We start from the raw sequence: 17,933 nt of genomic DNA on the forward strand, positions 1-17,933 counted from the left end.
ACCGGGACTCTGCAGTGAGAAGGACGTCTTCGTCAAGATGAGCCCTTTCTTTGGGGTTCTCAGGTCTCCAATGAGCTCATCTGAATCCCTGCTCATCAACACAACATGACACAACGTCAGAGGCCACCACATCCTGAGAACATCTTATAATAAGCTGCCGAGGAGCAGTTCCTGGCAGCCAGGATCAGGCGCTGGCTGTGATTGCACCAGGGGCCCTGGTGTCCTGTCACCTTGAGCCCTGCCTGCTCAAGGTGGCCCAGCATCTGTCCCCACAGTGGCCCCAGATGGTCAGACAAGGTCAGTAAAGCAACCAGGGCCTATGGGGCCAGCGTCAACACACTCGGGTTTGAAGACCCTAGTGCAGGTGGGGAAATGCCCCAAGCAGAGCCACAGCCCCGTCTGTCTCTTTCCTAATAAGGCCACTTTCTCCAGCTCAGCAGCACTATGCACCCAAGACTACCTGACCCAGGCTCAGGATGCAATATTTCCAATGAGAGAAGCAAGAAGACCGAGGGCTGGGGCTGGGCCATGCTGCCCACCTCCCCCAAGACAAGGTGACCCCCCACTGGTCCAGCTCTAACATCCCATCCACCCCTTGGCCCACAGATGGCACAGGCACACACTTCCCCACACCAGCAACATGGCCACTCCACCTGCCCAGCCTCGCGGAGGACCCCACACAGAAGGGTACGTCTGCTGTGATGCTCCTAGATCACCCTGAATCTGGCCCGGACAGCCCCCATCCCCATGTCCCTGCCTGGGAGTCCCTGCAGTGGTCAGCTCTGGCCCTACCTCAGCACTGCCAGCCTGACTCCCTCCCACGGTGCCCAACCTCCCCACCCTGAAAATAAGAACAAACATCAAGAGCGTCGAGCTAGAGGCCAGGGTAAGTGTGGAGAGTCAGCTGTTCTGAGAGTCCTCATGGGGTTCTGCATCTCTGGTGACCACGGGCCACCTTCGGGGACAGGAGCTGCTTCCACCTCCCCCACAGCAAACAAAGAGGGGGAGGGAAGTCACTTGGGGGGTACCCATAGCTCAGCTCTCCCTTGCATCCCCCACCCGGCACATGCTCAGCAGAGGGTCTCTCCACCCCATCACCCCTCCTTCCCGCTGTTGATTAAGGGGTCCCAGGAGTATCACACTACCCTCCATTCCTCTCAAATATTTAGCCACTTTGTTCAACTCTTCAACAAGCTTGAGGCATCCACATTTAAGACACACAATCTGTCTGGACCCCACACCTCTGCCCAGCTACCTTTCTGTCTCCACCCCCTTCACAACCAATTTCTTGAGGGAGTCAAACCTACTGGCTCTATTCCCTATCTACCCCTCCACCCTGCCCCTGCTGGCCTCCACCTACATCCCTCCACCCGCGTCATGTCTGGAGGCACCTGTGGTCCCATCGCACCTTGCGTGTCTGCTCCCTTCTTCTGTGCTACCTTCTGGATCTCGCCAGAATCTGATCACCTCTAACCTTTCCAGCTGATTTGTTTTGCTTTGTCTTGTTTACCAGCATTGACAAACTCATTCTAAAATTCATATGGCAATTCAAGGAACATAGAATAGCTAAAGCAATTTTGAAAAAGAACAAAGTTAGAGGCTTCACACTTCCCAATTTCAAGACGTACCACAGAGCTGCAGTAATTAAGACAATGTGGTGCTGGCACAGGATAGACATAGAGTTACGTGGGATAAAAGTGAGAATCTAAAAATAACCTGTTATATTTATGATCAATTGATTTTTGACAATGGCATTAAGACGATTTAATGGGAAAGAACAGTCTTTTCAACAAATGTGCTGGGACAGTTGGATACCCAAAAGAATGGAGTTGTACCCTCTCACACCGTACACACAAAAATTAACTGGTAGTGGACCACAGACCTAAGTGTAACAGCTAAAATTCTTTAAAAACATAGAAATAAATCTTCTTGACTCTGGGCTAGGCAATTGGTTTCTTAGATATGACACCAAAAACACAGCCATAAAAGAAAAAAATAATATATTGGACTTCATCAAAGTTTAAAACTTTTGTCCTTCAAATATGACCATTAATACAGTGAAAAGAACCCAGACTGGGAAAAAATATTTGCAAATCATATAACCGATAAAGGACTTGTATTCAGAAGAAAGAACTCTTATAACTCCATAATAAAACAAATAACTCAATTTGAAAATGGGCAAAGGATGTGAACAGACATTTCTCCAAAGACAACATATAAATGGACAATAAGCACCTGAAAAGATGGTCTACGTCCAGTCACTGGGGAAACGCAAATCAAAACCACAGTGAGAGGCCCCGTCACATCCACTGTACGGCTGTGACTTGAAAACAAAAGCAGACAGTAACAAGTGTTGGCGAGAATATGAAGAAACTAGAACCCTCACACGTTGCAGATGGGAATGTAAAATAGCACCACCGATTTGGAAAACAGGCTGGCAACTCCTTGAAGTGTTAAACATAGAGTTATCACACGACCCCGAAATTCCACGCCCAGTGGAACCAACCCAAGAGGAATAACAGCTTGTGTCCACGCAAAGCCTCATACACAGCTGCTCACAGCAGCTTTATTCACACCATCCAAAAAGTGGAAAAACCCAAATGTTCATCCGCTACTGAATGCACAGTACGAAATGCACTTGCAGAGTATTTGGCAACAGAAAGGCACAGAGAGCTCACACGCACTGCAGTGTGGGTGCACCTCGAAACATGACACCCAGTGAAAGGAGCCAGATGCAAAAGACCCTGCACCATACAATCTGTGTTTGTGAAATGTCCACAACAGACAGATCCACAGACACAGAAAGTAGGTTAGTGGGTGCCTGGGACCGGGGGTAGGGGTGCCAATGGGAGTGACTGTTAATAGTCATGGTGTTTCTTTCTGGGGTGACAAAAATGTTCTAAAATTAGATTGTGGGGATAGATGCACAACTCTATAAATATGCTAAAACCACTGACTTGTGTACTTTTCATGGGTGAATTACATGACGCACAAGTTACAATCCAATGAAGCTGTTTAGAAGCCGTTGACGGTGTGTACAAGGAAGCATGTGTGTGAGTCCCACAGACACAGGCCCACACACAGGTCCTCACTGATGACTGAGGTGCAGCAACCACACCAAAGGAGGGCTGCAGGCCCGGGGGATGACAAGGGAGGGCAGGTGACAAGCAAACCCAGGCACAGGGGTGGCAAGAGCTTCTTCCAAGTTCAGGCACGCCACCGAAAGGAGGATTCAGTGTGTTCCACTTTAGCAGAGCCAACAAGTGGATGCTCACATGGAAAAATAACTTCCTGGCAACATGAACTGCCTAACAAGAAATGGACAGCCTCCTGCCATGCTGGGTGCACCCTCAGCCCTGGAGACCTGCGAGTGGTTGGTCAGTGGGCACCTCTGGGGACTCCTGCATGGGTCAGTGGTCCCAGTGGGTCACCCATGGTTCTCAGCCTGGGTTCTGTGAACCCCTGCCCTGGTCCATCACAGCCACTGCCTCAACCCCAGGCTGGACCACCTGGGGCTCCTCCTCACCCCTCATCCCTGGAGGCCCGAGAGGGCTGGGTTCAGGGATGCAGCAAGAGACAGGCCATGGAGAGTAGGCTGAGGCCCTGAGGCCTCAGGGACACTCCCCCACCACATATGCTCCGGGGCAGTTACGCTGTACTCGGTCAACACAGGCCAAGGGAAGTGATAGCTTCTGTGCAGCTGGAGGCGTCATGACCCAAAAGAGCACAAACATACCCCCACCTCTGCCACCAACCCGTCAACAGCTAATCCCGGGCTGAGCCAAGGGCTGCAGCCAGTCCTGCCTGACAACTGACTAACCAGCCAGCTTCGAGTTCTGCTGTGCACGAGAATTGCTGGGTTGCCTCCTGCCTCTGGGCCCCACAGCCCTGGAGGGGGCCTGCCTCCTGCGCTCTCATCATTCCTATGCAGACTGAGATTGAAATGCTGGGCACTGGGATTGAGCATAAACTTACATCTTGCCATTAAAAAGGAAAGAATTTTTCCTACTTTTCGCCTCAATCCCCTCCTTGCTGCTGCTCAGGCTTAAGGCAAAGCCCTATAAGGCAGGAAGAAAAGGGTAAGAATAAAACGTAGAAACAATTTAAGCCAACCAAACTGACCACAGGTCACAGTAGACTCTTAGAGGAACCACAGCCCAGAATTCCACTCTCTGGTCCAGAGAACCTCTGACACCAAGGTCCCGAGGTCCAGACTGTGCCCCAGACACAGGAAGCCCAGGCCCTTGGAGGCACCCAGGCCCCACCACATCACAGGGCTCCCAGAGGAGGCAGCAGGAGGAGGAGCGGTCCAGGACCTCTCAAACTTCGCAGCAAGGTTCCCACCCAGCCTGAGCTAACAACAGCTGCTCCGGACCCTCCCTGGCCTATGGGAGGGGCCTGCACCAGATGAGGGAACGGATAAGTTTTGGGAAGCGCCCACCAGGTGGACAGTGGCTGGAACAGGAACAAGGACAAATCGGGAGGCTGGACACAGACGTCCAGTGACAGCCGGGCAGAGGAGATGTGCCCTGGCCCGGGCAAGACAGGAGTTATTTGGGAAGGCTTGATACTCTCATGTCTGTCTTACCCAATTTGGAAATAAATTATAAAACCAAAATGAAAAATCCAATAGAAGAGTTGGGAGATAAGAGTCGAAGAAATACACTGGAAAAGACAGCACACAGACAAAGACATGGTAGACAAGGAGGAAGGCCTGGGTGAGACCTGACATCCAACTCAGGAGTTCAGGAGAGAACGGAGAAAATGAGAGACAGAGGTACAAATTAAATAGTGAAAAATAATTTACCAGAACTAAAGGAAATTATATTTTTAGATTAAAAGGCCCTTGAAGTGTCCAGCACATTGAATGAAAAAAGACCCATATTCAACCAAGCCCAGCACTGTAAAATTTTAAAACACCAGGAATTAAGAAAGGACCCTAAAAGTTCCCATGGCCATAGGGGAATATGGTCACAAACAGAACCTGCTCAACAGCAGCATGAGGACAGACAGCAGAGACAGATCTCCACAATCTCCAGGGAGTGGATTTTCACCTTCAGGGTACACCCTCTCTGCCCAGACAAAATATTAATCAAGGGCAGGAGCACAATAAAAATACCTCCAGATGCACACAGTCTAAAACACTGCCCACAGACACTAAGGAAGGGATGGGGAGTGGGGATAATTACCTACAAGGAGAACAAAGACCCGTATGAGAAAGAATCCTGGTATCTACACTTGGCCCAGCAGTGAACCATTAAGATAGACAAATAAAGGTGATGTTCAGTGCTGCAAAGGAAGAGAACAGGTGGCTGGATCAAAAGTAGCAGGAGTCCGTCCTGCGGTGGTAGGAAGGCCACCCGTCCCACAGCCTGTGAGCCCCGCGTCCTAGGCGGGCCAGGCCAGTGAGGCTCCCAGTGCCAGAGCCCGAGCAGGGGAGAGGACACCCCAGCAAGGCCCAGCCTGCGGCAGAGTGAGGACGGCCTTGGTGCAGGGAAAGGGGTGGATCAAATAAGTAAATATATGGAGGATCATAGAGACCAGTTTCTCCATGTTGGAGGAAGAAGTTATGCAGAGCCTAGAAAGGACCCTGCAGGGAGTCAGAGTCAGAGGCGCCAGCATGAACATGCGACTTTCAACAAATACTGGCAGATGGACAAATAAATACAGACCCAGATGTGTGTATGATGTGTGCATGTGCATCTTCCCAGCCCTGTCCTCTGAGAGGCACCCAGCACCCAGGTCACTGCTAACCCCGTTTTCCAATAAAAGGCACCAGGGCTGCAGGCGTGGGGCAGGGAACCTGAGCAAGGAAGCAGGTGGCTCTGTGAGGGACAATCTGAGCATCACAATGAGGCTTATAACCCACTGGATAAAACAAGAAACTATTAATCTGTCACAGACATCCATAAAAATGGATAAATTGATAGTTTGACAGATAGGAGATATTTCCGTAGTTTCAAAGCACCTCCCCACCAAATACTTACTAATTGCAAAGAGAAAAGAGAGGCATTGCCCAGAGAGGCCAGAATCTTATCCAGGGACCAGCCAACAACATCAGAGATGAATCAGCATCAGGTGCCCGGAGAAGAGCCTCCCACCGCGGCCGCGGGTTCCCACACAGCCAGGTCCAAAAACCAGCAACATCGGCCAAACCCAAAGTGAAGGATACGGAGTAACCAACAATGCTCTTCAAAAGGATCAAGCTCTCAATGAATCAGCATCAGGTGCCCGGAGAAGAGCCTCCCACCGCGGCCGCGGGTTCCCACACAGCCAGGTCCAAAAACCAGCAACATCAGCCAAACCCAAAGTGAAGGATACGGAGTAACCAACAATGCTCTTCAAAAGGATCAAGCTCTCTATTCCAGACTGACAAAGACTACGAGGCAGAACATGACCTAAACCCACCCTCTGAGCAGGGTCTGAGGACCTCAGAGACCAGCACTGTGGGTCCTCTCCGCAGGAAACACCGCCCACGGGTTCTGGGTGAGGGGAGTCAATCAGCAACAGGCTCTCAGATGGTTCAGGAAAAACAGTTTTGTCCTGTGCATAAAACGTTTCTGTAAGTTTGAGATTGTTTCACAGAATAATTTTAAAAATAATGGGGATGGGGGTGTGACTTCAGGAATGTGTGGACAGGTTGAAGCAGGGTCCAGGGAGGTCCTCGGGCCCCTCCTCCTGGGCCAGACACCCGGTAATGTCCTTGGCCAAGCCCGTGCCCGGCCCCAGTGCAGAACTCAGCTCAGGCCTCAGCTCCACCCAGGGCTCCTCTCTGGGAGGACCAGCTCTGCTACCAGGAGCCTCCTGGAAAGCCCAGGGACCAGGTACCCGGGAGAGTCTCACAAACCCCAAAAATCTCCGTAAGAAGGTAAAGCCTGTGCCCTAGAAACGTTGGGTTCCATGGGGCTTCAGGGAAGATGAGGCAGGGCTGCCTCGGCCCATGGCACCCCCCTCTTGGCCCCTGCCCCCAGCCTTTTCCTGTGGTGGTCCTGGAACAGCCCTGGCCCCCTCCCCTCTCTGCTGGGAGAGCACAGTTGCAATAAGGGTTTCTGCTCCTGGGTTTGGGTCCCTCTCTACTGAAACAATTTTTGGCAGGAAACACAAATAGGGCCGAAGGGGAAATAAGTGCAAGTTTTGCTCTTTTTTTCTTTTTTTTATAGCTGGAATCCGGAGAGAAGTAAAATGAAGACTTGCTGAGTGGAGCAAAGACAGACCTGCTTTTGCTGAGTTTAGGTGAAAATGAACGAAGCAGGGGCTGGGGGAGTCGGCAATTCTGTAGCTTTGCACATTTCTCTCATTATTTTGCTTCTAAATCAGCCTCGCTGGTACTTCTCTATTCAATAAAAGCCAAATGCACGCCATGTCCCTTAATCTCCCCAACAGCAGCTCTCTGCTGAGAAGATAGCGCAGACGCAACTCCAGCGTTGCACGCTTTCTCTTCCATTTACATGCAAATAGTGACCTTTCACCCAGGCTGTCTCAAAGAAGTGTTTCCTTAAAAATGCAAATAACATGTTGCAGGCAGTTACTGTGGCTGAGTCTTTCTTATATTATTATCATTATTTCTTTTAACCTTACCAATGCTGTAAAAACAACAGCTAAACTGCTCCGCAGTAATAATGACTTTCCAAACCAAATCACAGGACAGGCTCTCCAGGCGCCTGTCATCCCAGGCTCCCAGCAGGAAGCGGGGAGGGATGCCCAGCCCAGGGCAGGCGGAGCATCCTGCTGCGTCCATCCCAGGTCACCTGAGAACCTGGTCACAACAAGTGACCAGGCCCCACACCCAGACCAGGCACCCAGAATCCAGATGGCACAAAGCAAACCCTCAGCCCACTGTGCTCCATGCACAGACAGGATCCCTTCTGAGGAAAGAACATCCTCAGCCCCGAGTGCAGTTCAACACCAGTGACCCTGGCCCCAGCCTTCATCCACTTGGCATGACACCAGGACACTCTTGGAGCTCAGAGGGGTGGCACATGCACCCCGTCCCCCAGGACAAGGAGCCAGGAGGGGGTGACTCCAGGAACAGGTGGCTCCCAAGAGCCCACCCAGGGCAACAGTTAAGATAATGAAGGAGAAGCCGGGAAGGAGGTGTGCAGACACGACCCCCACCTCCACTCCCCTGACACCCCACCGACCAGGCCAGGCTGTAGGCCTAGCAAAGCCCGGGGGAGGCATACTCTGTGCCAGCGCCACCCCCACCTGACCCCCTTCTGAATCTGGCTGCTGTCCCCACATGCTGGGGGCAGGGTGATGGGCTGGCCAGGCTGACACCTTTTCAGACCCGGCATACCTGGACTCACCTGTTTGAATCCTGGGGTGCGGTGGCAGGGGCGGGGAGGCCCGCTCAGAGAAAAACAAAAGCAGTGAGGACAGCTGGGAGGGCCCAGGCCTCGTCCAGCGGCCCAGCCTGGGCTCCCACACGGTGCTCCAGGTGCGGGCCAGCAAAGGTCATGGCTGTCCTCCTTGTGAGCCTTCAGAAACCCTTCAGAGAGCACATTGGCCTCCCAGGATCAACAGAGGCCTGCCCTGGAATTCTGCTCCAGCGTCTCCCATTCCTGAGCACCAGAAACTTCTCTCTAGTCAGAACTGCCTGGCTCTCCAGCCAGGGAAGGGAGAAATGGCCAACTCCTTCCTTGAAGCCGTTTTCCTTAGGCCCTTGGAGGTAACCCGACTGGAAGGAGCTTTCTCAACTCTCCTTTAGGGCCTGTCCACGCTGGCTTTTCTCCAGTTCAGCAGAGAAGAGCCCACGGCCTCCAAGCCCTCTGGGGGCTGGTTTTGAAACAGCTCCCCTCCCTCCTCCCACTCTAGTCCCTCTAACTCCAGGACCCCTGCCCAAATTCCTGTTTGGGTGGAGCAGAGCGAGCCCCAGGCAGCTGTTTCCTGGCAGGTTCACTTGCAGCCCCAGCTCCAGGGTTCCACTCACAGCAGCCCCTCCACTGCTTGTCAGGCTTAGAAATACAGGGGGATTGCATATGCTAAATTCCCAACCTGGATGTACAGTGCTCATACACAGAGAGCCAATACCGAACAGAATTTGGAGAAAACATAAATGCTTTACACATCCCAGAGTTGGCTTGGCCTCTGGGTGGCTCTAGGCAGGCTGTGGGTGCTCAGAGGGAAGCACCGGCACTTAGAGAATCTGCCAGGTCCCTGCTCCAGCACACGAGCTCCCAAAGCCATCAGAGGCTTAGTTCTCTGGGAAGAAGAGTTGGACTATAACTCTCCTGCTGAAGCTGGTTTGGGTTCCTCTGGATGCTGCGCCCAAAAGCTCAGGCCCTGGGGGTAAAGAGAACTCCACACCCAGCAGCAGCCTCTGAACTTAGAAGCTGCACAGTGGTTCGCAGACCATCCGTGTGGACGGCACCGCACAGAGAAGAGGGCCCAGCCTAGAGCCTCCTGGGGATTATAAAGCTCTACCGGATGCCATTCAAATAACAAATCCGCTTTTCTTCTCCCTCCAGCCTGATATACATGGCTGGGAAGTAGGCCCCTGACTTTACATGTATGTGTGTGAGGAGGGGAACCCCTCAGCACCACCTCACTTTGCTTCGTCTTGAGAAGCGGCTGTGGCTGGATCATGACTCACCAAGCCTCGGGCTGGGTGCGGCCCTCAAGGAAATAAAATGGTAGCACAAAAATCTAGATAATCTAGCCAAAGAAAAATCAGACTATTAAAAAGATAACAGTAAAGGCCGGCCCCGTGGCGCACTCGGGAGAGTGTGGGGCTGGGAGCGCGGTGACACTCCTGCCGCGGGTTCGGATCCTATATAGGACTGGCCGGGTGCGCTCGCTGGCTGAGCGCGTTGCGGGTGACACCACACCAAGTGTTGTGATCCCCTTACCAGTCAAGAAAAAGACAAAAAAAAAAAAAAAAGATAACAGTAAGAAGTGCCCCTTTAGTGTGAATTTGTCGTCTGACTTTTTATCTGGGTAAAAACAGACAATCTGGACATTATCTCAAATTGCCAGAAGACAGACTCGGCCTCCAGAAGGAAGAGATAATAGAAGGAAAACTCAGAGCCAAAAACTCCTGAGCTGAGCGTTTAAGTAGCTTCTCTTCCCAGCACAAGTTTCCTTCCTACTTCAAAGCCACAATTTAGATCCTTCCCTGGCTAAGTCCAGCCCAGCTGTGTTGACATGGGAGCCCCAGGAAACACATGCACCTTTGCACAGCTGGCTTGGTCCCCCGCGGTGCACAAGCAGGTCACCTTAGGCTGGCACGGTGTGATCACACAGTTGCTGAAAGAGGTACTTCAACCATGAGATAGGCGAGAGTGACAGGTAAGTGGAGCGGGATGCGGGGGTGGCATCTGTGCTAGGCCTTGAAAGGGAAACTAAAATCCAGCTGCAGGAGATGAAGGGAGTGGGGGCCCATCAAGGTCCCTTGAGGATAACACGGTTTGGGGTGGAAGGTAAGGCTGGACGGCCGGCTGGGGACAGACCAAGGACAACTCCTAGGCCGTGAGAAAGGGCCCAGGAGGGCAGCACGGGTCAGACTGGCCGTCGGGGACACCAAGCGGGAAGGACAGGTGGGGTCAGGTGGGGCCGTGAGAGGGAGAGAAGTTACCTGGCCCCCACCTCGAGGTCTGGCACAGGGCACACAGCGGGGACCTGAAGGAGCTGACAGACCCAGCCCAGCAACAGGACAGCAGTGCCAAGTGTGCGCACTCGCCTCCCTAGGCCTGTTGTGCCTCTGGTCCCACTTTATAGATAATGGCCCAGTCTCAGTGAAAATGACATTGAGTAGAGTAAGCCCTCCCAATTTTAAGTCCCTGTTTTCTTCCTAAACAAAACTTCGGTGAAGAGTAGAAGGCGTGAGAATCACACAATCCACGTGCGAACCTATGGTGAACAAACAGCTGCTCGGTTAGCAGCCCCTTCTGATCCTCTTGAGCAGCGTGGTCCTTGTCCCCACCCCTTGTTTATGTCACAGACAAGGCTCTAAGTCTCGTAAAGAAATAGGCGGCATCTCAGTTGGACGGCAACTGCTGAAGCCCTTCTATTTTCAGGATTCTTCAAACCTGCAGGTGCAAAGCCCTGGCGCTCAGATAGGTCAGCCCAGAGAGGTGCATGCAGAAATCAGGGCCTCAAAGTGGTTGTCCGGCTCACTGTGAGACCACTCGAGGTATTTGCTCCTGTTGGTTTGAAGTGTGGGAGCCCCAGCATCCCTCTAGGTGTCTTCTAAAGCAGGCCCTGAGGCCTAATGGAGCATTGGAGCTCCTGCCCAGCAGAGAGAACGTGGGACCCTCTACCCCCCAGGCAAGGGCAGGTTGGCCTCAGGCAGCTGGGCCACAGGTCCTAGTCTGAGCCGGGGAGGGACTCTGGGTCCTGGCAAGAGGAGCAGTTGCTCCCACCCTGGCCCAAGGCCTCTCCTCATGCTGCTTCCCCAATGTGTGGGCTTGGGACCGCAAAATGGGAAAAAAGGAGAGGACCCAGGTGGCTTCTGCCTGAGCCCTCAGACCAGTGTGGAGTATGGAGGTGTGAAACCAGAGGTAACATGGGGCCTAGAAAGCTCGTCTGTCGGCAGCTCCAGTGTCCAGGCTGTGTGTGCCCATTCCTGCCTGGCCCAGCCACCTGAGCAACGCAGAGTGGCAACTGCTTCCTGCCATGCTCTCTGGCCTCCGAGAGCTGTCCTGCAAGCACCCTCCCGATACAGCCATGCTCCCAGGCCAAGCCCCAAATAATCCGCAAAGCTCAGCAGACATGTCCGAACAACCCCAGGGCAAACCAACACCCTCCAGCTGCCTGAGCATGGGGTCACGCTCCTGCAGGTGGCTGCTGAGCGGAGGGGCGGGTGGCAGACGGACTCAGGACTTCGTCTGACAACTGCTCCCCTCTCCAAGGGCTGGCTAAGACAGGCTCTGAGTTACTTTCATTCTTTTTGATCTCAATAACATTGTGTTTCTTAAAGTGCAGATTTAAAAAAGAAAAAAGGACAAAGCAACAAGTGAGACCCGTCTTCCCACGAGAAAAGCAAGCGTGCTCCTGACTCCTGACAGCAGTAATCGAGGCGGAAGACTCGAGACTTGCACACGTTGGGCTCAGCGACACTGAAGATAAAAAGGAAGATGTTTTCAGACTGCACCTTCCACGTGCAAGTGTTTACTAATCTATTCTCTCTGAAGCAGCCTCGGCGGAAGCCTGAGATCAGAAACATTTTAATTCAGGTGAAAATGCCTCTCACTTGTTATTTTTGTTTGTTTTTTGTCTTTTGTTTTTTTAGTTTTCTAAGTGGCATTTGGGGAAATTCAGCATTTATGAAAGACAGAAAATATATGGAGACCCTCAAGAGGCCGTGAAAGTACATTCCACCCGAACCCCAGTGAAAGCCCAGTTGTGGGCTGCCCTGGGGTGGGGGGGGTTGTCCCAAAAAGGCACCGGGGCCTCCAGGAGCAGCACCAGGGGCAGTGCTTTCTTCTCTTCTGGGAAACACGGCACTTTATAGTCTGACTAACCTTCTAATGGTGCTAGTTCCCAAAGACCATTTTCCTGTACACGCATACCACAAATTCCCATTAAAATTACATCTGTAGACAACTAACTTCTGATTTACTCATGAGTGAGTTCACAGGGGACGCGCAGAGTGGCAGTGTCTAAGAGGAAGATGATGGAGAAGCCAAGGGAGGGGAGAGGAGACAAGGACTGGGCGCCCCACTTGGCCCGCCTGCCCAGCTTTCTACAGGAGAAAAAGAAGCAAAAGGGGGCTCTGGAACAGGTCTTCGAGGTTGGGGCAGGCAGAGCATCCGCTCTCCACTATGCCTGAGTAACATGCAAGTCTGGCTGGCTGTCCTGTGCCCTGCCTGCCAGCAGATCAGGTGAACACCGCAGCCACCCCTCAGCCCTGCAGGCTGGGCCGGTTCCCTCTCCCAGTCCATGCCGGGCCCAGTGCTGACCAAGGAGTTCGGGTGGGTCCTGATCTCATGCCCAGCCCAGCCCAGGCAGGAGACTGAGCAGCCGTAAGCTGCCCTCACTCTTCCAGAATAGACGTGCCTTCTACACCAGGTCTGTCCAGTGAGGGCTCAGCCCCCACCACCCTACTCACTGCCATCAAGCAGGGACTGGAGGCCCAGGACTTGGAGGTCCAAGGTCCCTCTGGCAACTGGTCAGACTGCAGTCACCTCTCTTGTTGTCTCTGCCCAGTGCTGGGCCATGCAAACTAGTCTTCTAAGCCGGCCAGCCATTATCAGGCACAGGCAACACCAGGGAGGTGGTGGGCTGGGCTCTGACCTCAGCCTCCCTGGTATAGATTGGGATGGGTCTTCTCCACCGCACACAGAGCATCACCCCTGTCAGTGACCCCAGGCTAGAGCAGGACAGGAGCACAGAGAGGAGGGGTGAGGCTCTAGCAGAATCAGGGAGACTCCCACCACAGGCCCGGCCCCAGCAGCCGTCTAGACCCACTCCAGAGCCAGCATCACGGCAGTCAGCTGCCCCATGCAGTGCACCTCCTGCCAGCCCCTTCCTGATGTCTCTGGGCACTCATGGGACTTTCAGGTAGAGGCTACTGTGATCCCAGAACAGAGCAACTTTGCGGCTCCAAAGGCTAGAAGAGTTCATCTCAAGGTGGCTTGTACCCCCCGGTTAGAGGGGCATTCAGGGCAATGGGTGACTGCTGCCTTCGCTGAAATCTTCCAAGAAGCCAGAGCAGTGGCTCCAAACATTTGGGGCTGTCTCCAGACCTGTGGGCTGTGCCTGAGAGCCACATAGGCCCTCCAAGTTGCACTTTAGACAGAAGCAGTGCCCCCACCCCTGGGAGGGCTCCCAGGCCCACACATGGGCTCTGTGGGCCAAGGAGGTCAGAGCTAGCTATTCCAGGATAGAAAGGCCTCCATGTCTAACTCTCCATGGCTGCCGCTCAGCCCCCTGGACCAGCAATTACCCTTGTGAGGTCTAGCACTGCCCAGGTGACCTGGTGCCAGGGGGACCCTGCAGGGGCCTTGGTCTCCAGCTCCACGGGACAGAAGAGTTCACAGAACTGCCTCCTTCTCTTTGAAAACAAACTGCCCTCTGAGCCCTGGCCCAGCCCCCTCTGCATGAGAGATGACCACCACTGGGGACAGGGCAGGGTCTGGCCTCCACTGGTGGCAGCACCCACTGGCACCATAAGACTCCAATCCCTGTTCTCCACTCCTTTGTTTACTGTCAATTAATGGAGCCATATGGAAAGAGGTGATAATCACAGCCAAGGACCAATGGGAGGGGAGCCCAGGCCAAGAGGAGCCCCCACCAGCCACATGAAGATACAGCACCCTCCCTGGGCCAGAGAGCAGTCAGGGAAGGCCCTGTCAGTGCCTTTGAAGAGACAGAGCTGGATGCTCCTACATCCTCTGGGTCTGCCCTGACACCCTGCCTGCCTTTTGTTCACTTGGCCACTAGCCTCAGAGATGTCCTCGGGTTTCTTCCGAGGTTTTAAACCACCCTCTCCCAAAAGGATAATTATAATCATCACTGTCATTATCATCATTACAGTGACATAGTCGATGCCCCAAGATCAAGCCTGCATGCAGCTACCAACCCACCTCTGAGATGTTTTGTTTTAGAAATTAAACATCCAACTTCACCATCCGTCAATGTTCACTGATTTGAAGGTAATGCTGAGACAAGAAAAGCCCGTGGTGACTCAGAAAGACCAGGCAGTGAGCATCCCCCACACCAAAACTAAAAGCCACCGTGCATTTGTTTATTTTCCTGGTTTATGAAGAAGAAAGTGAATTAAATGGACAGAATCAAAATCCATGGCCCTGGAACATGTTATCCACAGGCCATGGCATGATGCTGTTCAAAGCTCAAACTGACTTTTAGCCAACCCTGATTTTTAGTTTTAAATATGCAAATCCAGTTACACTGACTCCATAAACAACCAAGCTCCCCAGCCCCACGAACACATAACGAGAAGAGGAGCCGAGAGGACTGCTGACATTCAGTTCTGCACATCTATCCCACAGACACATGCACCCTGGATGCTGTCCTTGAGTTTAGAAATACATGACATTCAAAGACAAAACACTCACGTGAGCATCTCCACTCAGTACCTTGGGTGGGGGTCACACACAAGATACCCCAGACTCCAAGTCCCCGCTTCAGAGAGATCTTCTGCATAAAGGACCAGCATCCTCCCCCGGCACGGAGCCACTGAGTCCCAGAGCTCCAGACATGTCTGTTGTTCTTCTTCCAGAAATGCGCATAAAGTTTTTCGTCTTGATACACGCCCCCCCACCACGACCGATGTCTTTTCCGTCAGACGCACAACATGTCCCCTAGAACCTCAGAGAAGCAAGGAGCAACGGAGAAAGAGGGAGAGTGGCACACGGGCAGACCGGGAGAAGAAAGCCTCAGTCCTCCAGAGCAGTTTTAAAAGGCCACCCCCAGACCTGCTTTTCCCGCAAAGAAAGCCTTCACCCTGGAAATGAACTCCGCTCGCGCCCTTCCCTGTCCCTGTCCAAGGGGAAAAGCCAGGCGTTGGGTGTCTGCCTTTGTCAGCGAGAGAGCACAACATTGGCTTACCTTTACCCGCAGCTATTGTCTGTCCTCTTTCAAAATGACATCACGGAAAGCAATCATGAAATTTACATGGGGGGTGAGGGTGGACTGGGGGAGGAGAGGCAAGGCAGCTGCCTCCCCCACAGCGGCCACATGTGGGGAAGGCTGTGTGCGGGTTTCAATTAAATATCTTCTCCCCTTAGTGTGCAAACTCCTAAGCCAGCTGAAGGCGACGTCTCATTTACTTAATGACGGCTCTCATTAGCAGCGGTGGCACGGGCTGGCGGGGAGGCTCCTTTGTAAATACGCTACCCATGAACCCTTGGGGCTCCAATATATCTGTTTACTCTCTGAGGTGAAGTAAATTTACAGTATAGCATCAGAAAGATGAATCTGCTCAACTGGGGTGAGAGGTGTCCCAGGCCAGCAGAGCCCCCACCCCCTGCTCTGAGCCTCAGCCGATAGAAGGTGCCTACATTCGCCCACACTGATTCATAAACAATATGCAGACTGATTGAGGGGTTTTTTTTAATGCAAAACACACAAAAGGGCAGAGAGCGTCACAACTGCCTTGCTCACCCCCCTCGGCTTTTTCTGCCAGTGGTTCAGTCCACGATAGAAGGTGCCTACATTCGCCCACACTGATTCATAAACAATATGCAGACTGATTGAGGGGTTTTTTTTTAATGCAAAACACACAAAAGGCCAGAGAGCGTCACAACTGCCTTGCTCACCCCCCTCGGCTTTTTCTGCCAGTGGTTCAGTCCAATAATTCCTAATAGCAGCAACCGGAATGACAGATGCCCTGGGTTAGCATGGCTACAGCGAAAGTACTTTACAATATTTATTGGTGGTTAGGAATATGACCTACCACCATAAAGAACAGGCTGCAGAATTTACCGCTCAAGCGAGGCAGGACTGTTACATATTGGCTCATCTGCATACTCAAGGACCAGTGACTTAAATGGATATGCATTTATTTAAGTGCATAAAAGGTACCCATAGCCACAGAACAAAAAATAAAGTCATATACACAAAGAATAGATCAGGAAAAAACAATTTTCTGTTGTCACACTTTCCTTTTTTAATTTTTAAAATAATGAAACCCTCCCAAAGAGAACTTGGGATTTCCTGAGACACGGGTATCTTAACCCCTAAAATCATGAAGTTTATCCCAACCAGAGGGAAGCACACTGCTTAAGTTTTGTGTTCTTTTTTCGGAGTCTTTTTAAAAACTGCCCAAAATGAGCTCTCCAATGGAAGCCAAGAGGAGAGAAGTCCGTAACATCCATGATGGCAGTGCCCACCCACTCTTCAAGCAGCCCGGCTGTCTGCTCTCATCTGCCAGTGTGCGATTTTTTTTTTTTTTTCACATTCAGGGATAAATATAGGATTTCCTCAATAGGGTACCCAGGAACCAGAGTATTCTTGTTTGCTATCCAAATCCCCTTCTCGTACTGATAAATCAGGCAAACACTGTCCATTATTATAATCAGGACGTTGGAAACTCTACTGTGAAACACAAGGATTAAAATTGGAATTTCAGACATCTGCAAAGATGCTGCTGTTGCAGGCCAGCTGGAGGCCAATAAAACTCACGTCCCTGAAGTTCGGTGCAGGGATTGCAATGAACAATAAATATCATTTCTTTGTAAACTGTACAGGAACACAATGCCCCAACTTAATTAGCACTAAAGGGCTCAGGCCCCCAGAAGTGTGAATGAGACAGAACTAAAACATTTTGCTTTCTCTAAGAGAGCATTTGTTTTTTGTTTTGTTTTTAGAGCATGGTGCTGATAACACCAAGATCCACTGTTCAATCTCTTTATTACTAGCCAGCCACACACACACACGAAAAAGTTAATCTCCCCCAGAAACACCCTCACAGACACCCAGAAACAATGTTCCACCAGACACCCAAGCATCCTTTAGTGCAGACAAGTTGATGCCCAAAATCAATGGTTACTGCTGCCTTTCCTTGAATGCCTTGTAAGAGAGCATGTTTTGAGAATCTTAGTTGATTTTCAAAACAATTGCTTGTGGAGAAGTGAACTCCTCTTCCACGCACAATTGTTTTTAACATGCAGTTTGCACTCTGCTTGTTACATATAAACAAATAGATTTCATCCTGAAAGCAACTACACTAGACTCTTACACACACTTATCATTCCCAACCAATAAAACACAAAATGCATGCAGGGTCAACATTTAGGTTGAGCAAAAGGAAATAAATGCAAGCCCGTACTGCTCAAACTGAGGATGAAATATTAATTAGCCAAATGAGAACTGTTTGAGGCTCCCACAATGACTGTCTACCCTACCATTTTGTATTCTTTTATAAACTCATATCCATTAGCATAAAAGGACACATTCGGCTGAGAGCACTCCTGAAAAGCCATTTCTGTCTCCTCTGGACATGCGGCGAGTGCTGGGATATTTTACATCCC

General features: G+C 51.6%; 1 protein-coding gene across 2 annotated transcripts in view; it reads right to left on the reverse strand.

Moving 5' to 3' along the window:
• MYT1 (myelin transcription factor 1) overlaps positions 1 to 17,933 on the reverse strand; it is a 70,896-nt gene that overhangs the window by 50,778 nt on the left and 2,185 nt on the right. Inside the window, exon 1 of one of the 2 annotated variants that reach the window (XM_008588057.1) lies at positions 15,511 to 15,825. The exons of the other annotated variant lie outside the window; for it this stretch is intronic. The gene's annotated coding sequence lies outside the window, so the exon portion shown is untranslated. Of the gene's footprint in view, positions 1 to 15,510; positions 15,826 to 17,933 lie in introns of those variants that run through there. 2 annotated transcript variants of the gene reach the window in all.

Source organism: Galeopterus variegatus, unplaced genomic scaffold (assembly GCF_000696425.1).
Source record: "Galeopterus variegatus unplaced genomic scaffold, G_variegatus-3.0.2 Scaffold4651, whole genome shotgun sequence".
NCBI lineage: Eukaryota > Metazoa > Chordata > Mammalia > Dermoptera > Cynocephalidae > Galeopterus > Galeopterus variegatus.